This window comes from Egretta garzetta, unplaced genomic scaffold (genome assembly GCF_000687185.1).
Source record: "Egretta garzetta isolate BGI_Z169 unplaced genomic scaffold, ASM68718v1 scaffold46, whole genome shotgun sequence".
Taxonomy (NCBI): domain Eukaryota; kingdom Metazoa; phylum Chordata; class Aves; order Pelecaniformes; family Ardeidae; genus Egretta; species Egretta garzetta.
Window position 1 is genome coordinate 8,790,733 of NW_009260268.1, and position 14,587 is coordinate 8,805,319.

Consider the following 14,587-nt stretch of genomic DNA (forward strand, 5'->3'; position numbering starts at 1 on the left):
TCTCCCCACAAACAGCTATATCTGCAAAGGGAGAGGGAATATGCCTGAGCTGAAGGGGAAAACCTCTTTAATATGGGCAGATGTGGTGCTTAGGGACATGGTTTAGTGGTGGGATGGCAGGGTTAGGTTAACGGATGGACTTGATGATCCTAAAGGTCTTTTCCAACCTAAATGATTCTATGATTCTAGGTATCATTTGGGCAGTAGCATTTCTCCAAACACAGAGCCATGTCTGGGAACGCGGGAGGGGCTTGCCTGAGATGCAGGGTAGGGCTCTCAATAGGAGCATCAGATAATGGCACGGCGGCCGTGGCAGCTTGGCAGCTTTCCCCTGAACACGCTGGTGTTTCCCAGCACAGAACTAAGAGCTGCTGCCGGTATCCCTGCAAATTGGGTTTTGTGGATGCCTTTTCAGCATCTTTTGGGTATTGAGACATCCAGTGCAAAACGGAGTATATTGTTCCACAAGGAGTGTTATTTAAATAATGCAAGAATAGAGCCTAAAACACAGCTCTGCTCTGAAGCCTCCTTTTAACATGATTTAAAAATCATTTTATACTTTCATATTGCATGGCAAACTCTTAGCTCATTTTATGACCACAGTGAATGGCATGCATGTCAGATTTCTTTCTTTGATTGCATATATATGCTTTTAACTTATGCTTAATTCTTTACACAATCTTGCTTAGATTATCCATTTATATGTGTTGTAACATCAGAAAAGCAGATTCCCTTAGCCATCTTCCTCTGATTTGTTACAGTTTATCTTTACTTCTCCTTTGCCCTCTTGTTGGGTCATTCTGACATTTTCCAGCCCATTTTGTTGAACTGGTTGCAGCAACTATTTTAAATATTTTGAGCCATGACATGTCTACATGTGTAACAGAACCCATAATGACTCTCAGAATTAAACCCTGATCAGCAATATATACATTGCTCTTTTTATTTTTAAATTTCAAAAAGTTGGTTTAGCTGCTAAAACAAATAACGGTCGGTGTGTTTTTATTGACATTTTAGCCTGGCCCGGCATACACTTTGAACAGGATATCCCAACATCCCTTGGTTCATATCTCCAAGCAGCGTTGGAGCATGTGAACTGAACGAATGGTAGTGTACCAGTGATCCCCAAACCCTGGTGAGGATTCATTCAGTTCATGAGACCCAGGTTCAAAGTAACCCCACCTCGAGATACATCAGAACCTTGGTACCATTTATTTTGCTGTATAAATCCAGTCTTTCTGGGCCATGTTGTTGGTAATGTAGACATAGCTACGAGTGGTTAAAAATCTGCTGAGACTGCTTTCTCCCTCATTGCCTTCTGTTCTCCTCTGACAGTGGTACTCAGCTGAAATATGGAGGTATATGCACTCAGCTCCAGATTTAGATTTTGCTTACTGCATCCTCATTTAAAAATGAACCAGTGCTCCTCAGAGCTGGTCACTAACGGAAACAATGGCAGATGTCTCCTTAATAGGGTGTGTATGTTTTCCAAGTTTCTAAGTAGATAGAGAGATTACACTCCGGTCATCATGTCAGCATTTGCCTATGTGTTGTGGTTTAACCCTAGCCAGCAACTCAGCCCCACACAGCTGCTCGCTCACTCCCCCCAGGTGGTATGGGGGAGAGAATGGAATGAGTAAAAATGAGAAAACTCATGGGTTGAGAAAAAGACAGTTTAACAGGTAAAGCAAAAGCCGTGCGTGCAAGCAAAGCAAAACAAAACAAGGGATTAATTCACTGCTTGCCATGGGCAGGTGAGTGCGCAGCCATCTCCAGGAAAGCAGGGCTCCATCACGCATAACTTGGGTTACTTGGGAAGACAAACACCATCACTCCAAAAGTCTCCCCATTCCTTCTTCTTCCCCCAGCTTTATATGCTAAGCATGAAGTCATATGGTGTGGGACATCCCTTTGGTCAGTTGGGGTCAGCTGTCCCAGCTGTGTCCCCTCCCAGCTTCTTGTGCCCCCCCCCCCAGGCTCCTCACTGGGGGGAAGGGGTAAGAAGCAGAAAAGGCCTTGGCTCTGTGTAAGCCCTGCTCAGCAATAACTAAAACATCCCTGTGTTATCAACACTGTTTCTAGCACAAATGCAAAACACAGCCCTGTACCAGCTACTGTGAGGATAATTATCCCAGACAAAACCAGCACACTATGTAAGCATTGTCACTTGCTCTGTAAGGAAGTTTTTCCATAATAATAATAATAATAAAAATAAATGCATTTCAAGAGTGTGTAATCATACTGAATTTCAAGAGAGAGTTGGATGCTTCTTTCTCCATCCAACCTCAAAAAGTAGGAGGTGTGTAATGAGGAAAGAAATTGCAAACTCTAGAGATCTCTTGCCCCTGTCGGTTTTGTTCAAAGATGTACACAGGACGTTAGTGTTCTATAAAGATAAAAGACAAAGGCCTAGATGGGAATAAATTCTGATCTGTATTAAAGAGATGGTGAGCCAGTTCTTCCCTCAGTTACACTATAGCAAATTGCATAAATTTCATCATTGTAATGAGATCATGATTTGCCTTAGAGCAAATGAGGACTAGAGAAAGTAAAGGGAACTGAGAAGGCGCTGGAAAAAAAGTTACAACAAATAAGAAAGTGTGAAGTAAATAATCTAGTATAGAATGAAAAGAAAAACTATTCTGTTCTTAGGAAGGAATTCAAAGGGAGTGGAAATCCACAGGCTAAAACTTGTGATTCCGTAATTTGATCTGTGTGTGCCAACCTTGTGAGAAGTTAATCAATCAATTTTAACGATAACAAAATACTTCTCAAGAAAATAATGGTATCTGATTTTAACAGCTGTAGTTGCTGTAAAAATGAAGGACTGCACCTTGAGTTAACATGAAGACAACTTTACTCAACAGTTCTTGCTTTCCCTGATAACAAAGGGGATTAGGTTTTTAGGCTGGGATTTCTCACCTCTTCACACATTGCCGTACATAATACAAGGAAGGGAAAGGGAGTCTCAGCTACCCCTTTATTCTTTCCTCCCCCCCCTCAGGGAAGCCACAGGACACAGTGATCAATTAAAAAGGTCAAAATAAGCAAGGTCAAATGGCTTCATTTACTGTGACTATTAATCTCAGTTACATGCATAAACTTTTTACATATGGGACCTTATCTTTCCATTCAGCAAAGATGTGGAGGCCTAGTTCCCTCTCCTTTTTTCTTCTCCCCCCTTTTCCTCTCATTTTCATATTTCCATCCCTTCATTACTGCATTGGCATAAAATACTATGCACAGAGAGCTCAGAATCAGGCACTATTCTGTGCCACAGATAGGGTGATATGCAAGAAAAATATGGTAATGAAATAAAATGCCTGAGCTGCAGATACTTAAAATTACTTTATCTCCTTTCTATTTCTTACCTTTTTCATGACAAAACATGAAAGATTACCTGAAATATCAGTTAAGCAGGGAAATATTATCCTAATAAATGAGCATGCAAGTATGTGCCCAGTAAGTTATTTGATTAAACAGGAAGCTAGAATCCTATAGATATCCACAAATAAAGCCCCAAATCTAAATGACTGTATCGTTAGCTCATTTGTAAACTGTTCCAGATGTAAGATTTTGGCAGCTTTCCAGGAGGCTGGCTGCAGTCTGAGCTTTCCTGCATCCGCAGTGAGAACTGCAATGCCTGACTCTTCAAGGAAAAGCTCCACAAGGCTGACGACAAATTATATAAAGTAACAACCTGCCTGCCTGGCGAAGAGAAATTCAGACAGATCCCTGGGCAAAGAATGCCCTTTTTCCTGGGGCCAAGCTGCAGCCGTTTGACTCTGGATGTGTGATCGATCTGCATTATGCATCACCCAGTGAAAGCCCCTCTGAGAAGATCATTTAGTGATCATATCAGGGACTCCACTGCTAGAGCCTTGGATGTTATCTGGAAAAACACCAGAGACAGACGACTGGCAGGTGAGAAGGACATTACATAAGCATATTTTAAGACTCGTAAGGGACCTTAATCAATAATGGTAATTAGTGGTATCATTTGCATAACGTACCGATGTCGCCTCTAAGTATTTCTCCAGCTTTTTGTTTCTCTGTCATGTTACTTCGGTGCTATGCCTGCAGTGGGGCTGTACTTGCTCCTCTCACTAGATGAGATAAATGCCAGTTAAAAGAAAAGGAGCAGTGAATTTTGGTCCGATATTGCGGTGCAAACTCCTCAGACTGAAGTGTGCCGAAGCATTTTATTTTGCTGTTAGGTCAGACCCTGTGCTTTAGTGCTGTGATGTGCTTCAGCGAGTTGCGTTACGGAGTGTTTTGCAGCCAAGGAGTGTGCCAGTTGGAATATCTGGGCTGTGCGCTGAGCAATTACTGGTATTTCCTCTGGCAAGGATTTCGGTGTTGTGAGCTCCAAGTGAGTGTCAGGTATGCCAGAGCTAGGCCTCTGAGATATAAATTACCAACCAACCATACGGTTACAGTTCACATTTTTATTTTGATTTGCAAGGGCTTAAAAACCCGAGGCAAGCCATAATAGAGGGCTGGAGGAGAAGATAATTTAACTCACTTTATTTTCCTCTTCTGTTATTGTCTGTCTCTTAGATCGAATGCTTCTCATTCACCCTGCTGGGGTTGTTACTTTTATTATTGTGGCATTTAGAGGTTTCAGGAAAGGCAGCAGAAATGCACAGTGGGTGTGACATGCCAGAGGGATCGCTTTGGTTTGTTTGTATACTTACAGTGGGGGCGGTTTATCCTGGGGGATGGGGGGGGGGATGAGAAACGTGAATAACGATAAGATCAAGGATGAGATGACCAAGAGGCAGACCGTATGGCTCACTAGTGTAAACTGAACTTTTACATCATTCTCCTGCACTTATGTTTTAGAGAAATAAGAGCAGCTAAGTGCATAACAGACAGTTGTGATGGCACACCGATTCCAAACCAATTACATCAGGTAATCAGGCAGTGAGTGACCATGGCCTATAATGAAATACTGGGCCAGAAACCTGCTTTAAATTAGAGCAACTCATAAAAACCTTGTTCTGCCCACTGTGTTAGTGGCTGGATAAATCCTGTGCCTGTTCCCATAGATGGCAAAGGACAGTGAGTTTCCTGGGCAGAGGACCTCATCTTCACCACTGTTTTACGGTAAAACCTTGTGGTCACAGGAGACGGGGACATTACATTTACTTTAGTGCAAACATGGCAGTGTCGTGAAAGTGCTGGACATTAACCTCTCTTCCACGGGAAATTGAACTGGGCAGACAGCCCATTTCATCTCTCAAAGGTGTGTCAGAAAACTGGATTTCTTTGGTAGCTTAAAGGCTGCAGGGCACAGAGCAGAGGTCGTGATGTTTGGGACGTTGCTGAAACTCCACTGGAAGGAGCACTGAGAGGAAAGAAATTCTGAGTAAAAAGGCATGGACGTTAGACAAATCTATAAAAGGGAAGCTGGTGGGGCCAAGTCAGCCTTTGTTTAATCTGCATGTTGCCTGGTCAGCTGGACACTTGTTTACCCTGGCATTCGTTTCCATTCCACCTGCTAGAGATGTTTATATGAATGCTTTGAAGTGAGCTTTTTAATTTATAGTTAAGTTCAGAATGGCATTTGCATCAACAGACTCCAAGTCCTTCTGGCCTGTGTCCATGTAAGACAACTACTACCAACTGTCTTCTATAAAATTGTTTACCTCTCATCAGTTCACATAGGAAAGCATATAATGGCACATAATTTATACCTTCTGTATGTGACCTACATACGAAACTATGCAGGTTTTATCAGGATACGAAAAGGCCTTGATAAATGTATATATTTAACCTTGCATATGATTGTCAAATATTTTGGGGATAGACAACTGCTAATTATATTTCTTGAGACTGTCACATTCCTAGAAATGAGGAGTGAACATGAACCCTTTAGCCTCTTTAGCTGTGCTGATAAGGGTCGGCATGTTTTTATTCTACTTGGCAGATGGTTATGAGCCGTCACAGTTTTTATCAATACAAGGCTTAGATGTTAGAGGACCCTTAAAAGCAGTGGCAGTTCCATTTTCCAGGCTGTGCTGGTGATGTAGGCTTGTCAGTCCACCGGTATATTTGGGCTGCTGTCAGTCAGAAAGTCAGAAAATCGTCAGGCTCAACCACCATTAAGCAGTGCAATATGGAGTAGAGATATTGGGGTGTATTCCTGAAAATACTTCATAAATAACAGAGATTCGGGAAGATAAAGAAAACAGCAACAAGATGTGTTGCTATTCTGTTTGTTCTCCGGAATACCAGCAGTTTAAACTGCTGACTGCCTAAAAATGGTAAAGAAGGGTCATGACACAGAAATAAGAAATCCACTTAGATCAGCAGTTTGTGTTATCAGGACACACCTTTACAAAAACACATGGTATTTGCAAAAGAAAGAAGAAAATGTGACATATGCATTCTGTATGGCATATTCAAGAAAAAGTAATCCCCAAAAATGTTTTGCCTTTAAAAAAACCTGCTAGCCTGCACACAGAAATGGCAAATCATGCAATATAACCTGATATAGCTATAGAACAGGCAGTTCTATCTACATGTTATAAATACCCTGGGAAAATATCGTGCAAAATGTCTTTTCTGTGAGATCATGTAGTCTTATTGACACAAAGAAAGGTAGCATTAGTCCTGGACAAAAAGTATCAAAAGTATTTAAAATGCTATTAATATTGCATGGAACTAAAAGATTGCAGTTAAAGATGTTTTGATTTTGAGCGGGCACAGTAAAGGGACGCAAAGGAATACAGAGTGTCCTCTCAGATCACCCCTGCGTTCCATCCTACCCTGGCCACGGTGGAGTACTGCAGAGCACGTTGCTTGTGAACTCTAACACCAGGGTTGAGTTACTCCATGTGCCATCTCATCACGTGGCAGAACAGGCTGTGGTTCCACCAGCTGGGGCTAAGCACGCTTGTATAAATATGGAAAGGTACTGTTGTAGAGTGGCGTGCAAAATACCGGTCCTGAGGAGCGGTGAGCTGCAGCTCAGTGTAGTCACATCATGGTCAAATTACTTTTGATGGCAGCACAGCTCATGGGTTTCCACTCAGTGTCTTTTCTCCTCTTTCTTAGTTTACCCAGACAAAGAAAATCTAGACACGTGTTTATAGTCACATCTGGTGATCTTAAAATATGGAAAATGAATCACTAAACAAATTACTAAACACAATGAAAGCATTTTCAATTGCTGGGACATCAAAAATACCCAGTAAAGATGGGATACAATTTGGGGCAATGGTATGAACAGCAAAGAATAAGAGACAGAATGAGACTCAAGTTGCCAGATTCCGTAAATGGGTAATACAAAAGTTGTTAACATTTCCTGTTAATACATGCACAAGAAATAGAAACATTTCTTTGGGAATTCCCACATTATGGCCCTTACTGATGTCAGGCCCCATCCTCAGCTGGGAAAGGAAGCACATTCTGGCTCCTTCAGTGGACAGACCTCCCAATAAAGACCAGGATTTTATGCATAAGGGTGGCAGAGCAGCGTGAGCTTCCCCAGAGCATGCAAGCATCATTCTCAGCTCTGATATGTACATATCCTCAAAATACTGTAGGCAGATTTCTCCTAGTGCCTCCACTGTTGGCTGAATTATCTGAGTGATAGACTGTAGATGACCCAATGTAGCATTTATCTACATTGCACTAAGACCCATTATGTCCACCACATGACATGACTAGAAGATCCTGGCTTTTTCATTTTCACCAGCATTTTATAGAAAACATGGTCAGATATTGAGTACAACTGACTACTCATATGCATCTTTTAAAAACTAATTTCTTTTATGATGAAAACACTAATTTGTCTTCTGAAATATCTGGTGTTATGGACAAAAAAAAGAATGTGTAGGTAGTCTACATTTGGTGAATTACTGCCACTTTTGCTTCAGTGGCTTAGTCATTTAAAGTCTGGGGAAAAACATTACTTATTTGGTATTTTAAAAATAAACCTTCAACTTTTCTATTTGAAATTATTTTATTTATTTACCTACTTACCATTTATTATTTTCAACTAATTAAAGTTCACTAAAACTTCACAATATTTCATTTAACCCAGAATTAAGTTAATTTTGTACCTTTTGGCCCACTAAAAATAAAGTGGGCTTTTGCCACCCTTGTTTTTCTTGGTTTTGTTTTCTGTTAATTGCCAAAGAAATGAAAAATGACTCATTTGCAAAGATCTGTTACAGACCACTTCTTATGCCTACTTTCCTAGGTTTTGAATCATCAGAAAGATTATATATGCCCTTGTAAGTTGTTGCTAAAGATGTAGCCACAGAGAGAACTCTGGGACTGCAGAAAAAGTAATTCCATCAAACAATTCTTTTCCATTTAGATTCCTTTCAGAAGGCTATTAATTAGCTTTTATCTAGTTTTCATGTGTTTAAGAAAGGCTTTTTTTTTTTTTATATAGGGCTTACTCATTCTTACACAATTCCCAGCTATTGCTCATACTTCCAGGCATATACAGTTATCTATAGGAAGGAAGTAAAGAAAGGAATCTTCATCCTTGGGAAATTTTTAAAGCCCCAGTTAAGGTAAAGCGTTTCACATTACATTTTACCTGTCCCTAAAATTTATACTCACACAGAAGAGAAATTACTGCTTTAAGTGTTTGCTTTGTTCTGAGATTGGAAAAAGATTTACAGTGTGTGTAGGTGAAATAGTTTTAGAAAATGGATATGTTGCAGAACCTGAGACCATTTGATATATAGTTTCAGATACATCACTGTTTGGCTATATCAGCATTTTTAGGAAATTATTGACCCTCGATCTGGAGACAACCTCCTGTAAATTTGGTGCTTTACTCAGGCTATTATATAAGTATTAGAAATAGCCACTTGCCATGGGGTAGAGAATGATCAGGCATTGATTTGATATGTATTTGTAAATAGACTGTAATTTATGGGAAAGAAACAGGAAAACAGTAAACAACAACTGTCTGATAACAAAAGAAGCTATTTGTATAATAAAGCACATGTAGCTTATCAAGTTCAACATATATTAATAATTTTTTTTGGTTGAATGGTTAAATATCTTTATCGTGTTCATTTCTTCCCATTGAGAGGGCTTTGTTGTTATCCATGTAATTACTAAGCAAGCCTGTAGTATTAGCAATTTTGGAAAAAATATCAGTTTTATTCATGTAATTTATAATTCTTCACATCTTTCAAATTCACACTTCAAAAGCAATCAGAAATAATACATTTCATACACAAGATATGCTTGTCTGGTTTTTGAAAATATTGCCACCCTAAATTTCCAGTAAGATATATACAGTATTAAATGCCTTTTTTAGCATTGGTGCTTTTATTGTGGAATGACTGGAGTTCATTTAAGGCAAAGTCCTTCAGTCAAAATCCTCATTCAAAATGGCATTTGGAAATAAATGCATCATTAGGTTCTTATTCCATGTTCTATTTTTTAATTTCTCACTTTCCATATGAAAATATAGAGAAGTGCCAGGAAGATCATAGCTGCCTGTAGTACGATTCTGATGTTGTTTATTTTCAGCTACTGGAATGTCTTGTTTCCAACACACTTGTGCTTCTAATTTGAAGTCTGATACCAATAGAGGTTGGAGCACTTACAGAGAAAAGAAAGTGCGGATACTCTGTCACCTTGGGTATTCGTAATGGATATTTTCATATGGCAGAGCTAAATTACACTATTGGGAGACTGGACAATTGGGAAGTTTTATTTATGACTTTCATATTTTCCTCCATCAGTGAAATTTAAAACATTTATTTCATGGAGCTCCACCATCGTTTCTGTAATCAAGCTACAACAATGGCACTATTTTGTCCAAGTTTACAATAAGAAGTACACAGTATGCTAAGCATATTATAAAAGTGGTTGCTACAAAATCCTCATGCATTCAAGTTACGACAGCTGGAGAGGATTATGGAAATACACCCTTTTTTCAGCATTCTGGTTTTCCACAGTCATCATAGCCAATTCTAGGACTGCAGCAAACAGCCAGCAACCCCGTGTCCTGTCCTATGCCTGGGATTTTAGGGATGTACATAAGAGGAACTTGGTCCCGGGACACTTCAGCATTTAGGAATTTTTAGAAATAACTTTTCTGCTTTCTTGGGGACTCCAGACTGATTCTTTATAAGCATGGGCCAAGGAGGGAGGGAGGACACACAGAGCAGCCCGCAAAACATGTCTGAGAGGAACCAAGCAGTCGTGCCACTCCACAAACGGAGAATGAGCACCCCAACGTGAAAAACATCACCGTTCCACCAGGCAGCTTGGGTACGAGGGGAAGGAAAAAACCAATACACCTGGCAACCACCTGTTAGGAAACCAGCCTCATCATTTATACTTTTCAGCATGCAAGGCTTGTATGTGGTACACATTGTCAGATGGGGATTAAAAATGAGTGAGAAAGATTAAAATTATGGTCTGCTCTCTGCAGGCCCAGTTTCATAATTCATCATTGTGGATTTTGTTAAACTCTAGTCTTAAACGCTGGATACCACAAGATAAGCAGCATTGTGTCTCTGCTAGAAGTCTCTCCTTAGGACAGACAACCGGGAGGCCTCATCTTCTCCTGCTCTTTGAACATTTGCATGCACTTCCCAAAAGCAGGGGCTCTCAATTCCCAGACCCAGCTCCCCGGACTGTATATTCTTTCGGCACTGAGCAGACATTTCACACATCTGAAAGACCATTATAGATTTGAAACATTCCTAAAAACTGCTGAAAGTGCTGAACTGCTTTGCGTCTGATTGTTTGGAAGGAGCCTTGCTCACAAAATATTTCAACTGCTACAGTTCTGCTAACATCTGGACATCTTCCTTACGTCAGAGGTGGATGATGAGATCCAGATGCTATGACTTACTGATGTTTTCATTAACTTCTTAGCAGTTTTGTCTTTGTTTTGTTTACCAACTGCAACTTCTTAACTCCAACTCACATATGTGAGTGTTATTGGGGAGAGTGGGGAGAAGAGCTGGAAAGGAGGGGGGCAGCCAGAGAAATGAAATTAGTGTTTGGCCTAAATCCAAAATAACTGATTTATCTTATTACAATGTGCTGTTCCAGGATATGCAGCCTGTGGGAAGGTCAGACTCAGATGATAGGAAACATTTTGCCGAGCTGCTATTTTCAGTAAAAATAAGCTATAGGATTTGCTAATTATGTTCTAATTTAAGAGTAAACATGTTAAGCTATGAAGACAACAGGAAATGAGGACGTAAGAGAATATTAATGGCAACCTCCTGAACTTTGCATTTACAATCATGCCTAAACCTAATTACCATATAGAGAATATTTATTACTCTGAGGGAATGCCACTATTGCAGCAGACACAGGAGGGAGCCCAGTTATATTGTAGGCTACACATTAGGAACTAGCTGAATACTTCTTTTAAGGAAGATGTTGGCGATAAATGGAGTACAAAAAAAAATACAGATCCAAGCAGCTGTACAGTATCTCTGTGGCAATAAATGTTTATATATTTGCTAATTTTATGTGATAGAATTCCACTTACAAGAATTTCAACCATCTCCAAAGGCTATTTCCTTCAGCTTTTTTCCCACTGAAAGCAGAATTAGTGCTGGCAGAACAGCTTCCCTCACAATGCACACCCCATTAAGAGGCTGAAGTGGATTTTCCAAAACTGACTAAACTCGCTTTTTGCGTTTTATGTAGTTATGCAGTTAAATTTGGGGAGGGGTGTGAAAGAGAAAGAAACATTTGAGCACATTGATTGATTGATACTATCATTCACTAAACACTACAGCATGCTTAGCACTGTGTGAGAAACTGAGATTGAGAAAATCCTGTTTTGAAGAGATTATAATCTGTAAAACAATCACAGTCAGCGCTCAGTGGGAGGAGATCAATTCAGAAGTCATAAGAATATATTTTTTCTGTACCAAAAAAATGCAGCTGCCACTCAGACCAGCACAGGCATAGAATTTATCAGTCCACTGAGCTTCCTCCTGCAGTGCCACGTTTACCAGTTTACAGGGACCCAAGACAAGCCGGGGCTCTGTGGACTAATAAGGGAGAAAAGAAATGGGCCAAATTCTCCCAGTGCAAGAAGTTTCTCACTGTACTAGAGGTTGCTCATTGGTATCGGTATTTCCAGACTGTGAGAAGGTCAATTAGCAGTATAGTTTATTTTTGGTGTTTGTCTGAGGGTGCTCAATGTGCATATATCTGTGTTAATGTTATACAGAGGTAGCTAATATAAATAATAGGAGAGGAATGTTTAGGCAGATTCTACTTCCAAGGGGTAAATCAAGCATTACACAAAACAATGAACAGAACAAGAAAGGACAGCAGCTAACCAGTCACTTACTGGGACAGCAGAAAAAAATACACAGCACAAGCGGGTAGTGAGGCCTGAGAAGGAATTTTCAATATAATGTATTAAAAAGTTGTGACCAGACATGCATAGAGGTTGAAAGGTATGATTCTGTGGCTTCATCCTACTTCTTCACTCCCCTTCTCTCACGTGATTTGGCTTTAGTTGCATCTCTAATTTCTCAAGTTCTCTTATGTGATAATAAAATAGAGCCCATCCATGACTGTGGCTTTTGGATTATATTCCAATATAAGTTAGAGTGGTTTATGTTTTGCAGTTTCTGGAAAATTGGGATGGGAGCTTTGCACATTTCTCTGAGGGAACTTGCTGAATAGAAAGCCAATTGTTAAAAAGGCATAGAGACAAATTAAAATCTGCATTCTGCTTTTCTCTTGTGCTTTCACTTTTTCAGGTCTCTGTTGTGTACCAATACAACTTCATTTGGCAGAGACATAAGACAGAACCAACACGAGACTATGTTCAGCTTTAGATGGTCTCTGTCTGTTGATGCTCCAAAAGGTTTTTAGTCTCTTATCAGTATTCTGAGAAGCTCACGTTCAAATTTTGCAGCATCCTTTCAGAGTTTCTGCCATATTACTCTTTCTACTGGATGATGAAGCTCTATTTTGGCAGCTGTCCTACAGTAGCAAAGTATCTGCCACCCGAGCTGAAGTAACAACTGGCCTGCCCTGGTGAGCACAGACAAGGAGGGTTTGGCACGTGCCTTTGCCTGTTGCTGCCAGTCACAGCAGAAAATCTCAAGGTATTAAACTGGCTCTGGTCCATAAGGCTGAAGAAAATGGAAATTTGTGTTGTCTGGTGTATCCTTTATATAACACTAATGTACAAGATACTCTTGTTTGCTTTTACTTCGCTCGTTAATCCGATATTCTTCAAGGCAGCTGAATCCTTGAAATACATAAAAGAAAGTTTCACTTTGAAAGGCCAGGCAGTAAGCAGTTTTCTTCCAGCCATGACTTCTGTATAGCATGTCGTCTTATCTGCACTTAGGCTTTGCAATGTCATTTGCACATCTTTGCAGCCACTGTTCAGAGTTGAGGGGACGGAGACCTGGCTGTGAAGTGTTCCCAGACGGCAGGTGCAAAAGCAGCCTGGCCTCGATCTTTTGTTTTCTCTCCATATCTGTCACTTGTCAACCATCTCTGGTTTGCCCTCAGACAGGTACGCAGCTTCATGGCGTGCTGTGTTTGCCTTGATACAATAGCTCTCACCATGCCTACTTCTGTTCATCCTAAACCCTTTTGTTTAAAGACGGAAAATTAAAGCTTCAAGTATGTGAAATTCATCTGCCATGATGTTTCTGCTGATCAGTCATTCAGCAAATAATTCTGGGTTTTGTTGAACCCTATAAAGAGATGAACTTCAGGGAGCACTGCCATACACAGCCATGTACTAAAGTGGTGAGAAAGCATAAAGTTTTTCAATGCAAATGAAAACAACTTTCCTGAGTAGCCTGGTATTCTCAATTAGTTTGCTACAAGTAATCAGCTGCTTTTAACCGAAGATGCAATGACAGAGGTTCATGCAACAGATCTGAAGAAGAAAAACTCTAATCTTGTTCCTAATGTGAGAAGGTAGCGCCTAAAAACCTCTCATTGTGCAGAACCAGGAGAAACCAGATTGCGGTCAGACATTTATGTTGATTAATTTGTTTGTTTTTCTGCTGTAAGAATTTGCTGAATGGACACATTCACGATTCCATCTCTTTAATACAAAAGTGCTGACCGTATTCTTCTGCACACCACATATTTCAGAAACCTTTGAATCATAGAATCATAGAATCATAGAATGTTTTGGGTTGGAAGGGACCCCTAGAGGTCATCTAGTCCAACCCCCCTGCAGTGAGCAAGGACACCGCTAACTAGATCAGGCTGCTCAGAGCCCCATCCAACCTGTCCTTGAATGTTTCCAGGGATGGGGCCTCCACCACCCTCATTGTAAAGAATTTCTTCCTTATATCTAGTCTAAACCTACCCTGGTTTAGTTTAAAACCATTACCCCTTGTCCTGACACAGCTGGCCCTACTAAAAAGATTTTCCCCATCTTTCCTATAGGCCCCCTTTAGGTATTGAAAGGCCGCAATCAGGTCTCCCCGCAGCCTTCTCTTCTCCAGGCTGAACAAGCCCACCCCCCTCAGCCTGTCCTCATAGGAGAGGTGCTCCAGCCCCCGGATCATTTTTGTGGCCCTCCTCTGGACCCACTCCAACAGTTCCATGTCCTTCTTGTGCTGAGGGCTCCAGAGCTGGA

The 14,587-nt window shown here is 40.5% G+C and overlaps 1 protein-coding gene across 2 annotated transcripts in view; it reads left to right on the plus strand.

The window, feature by feature from the left end:
• DLC1 (DLC1 Rho GTPase activating protein) overlaps positions 1-14,587 on the plus strand; it is a 214,400-nt gene that overhangs the window by 110,636 nt on the left and 89,177 nt on the right. Inside the window, exon 1 of one of the 2 annotated variants that reach the window (XM_035897792.1) lies at positions 3,825-3,924. The exons of the other annotated variant lie outside the window; for it this stretch is intronic. The gene's annotated coding sequence lies outside the window, so the exon portion shown is untranslated. Of the gene's footprint in view, positions 1-3,824; positions 3,925-14,587 lie in introns of those variants that run through there. 2 annotated transcript variants of the gene reach the window in all.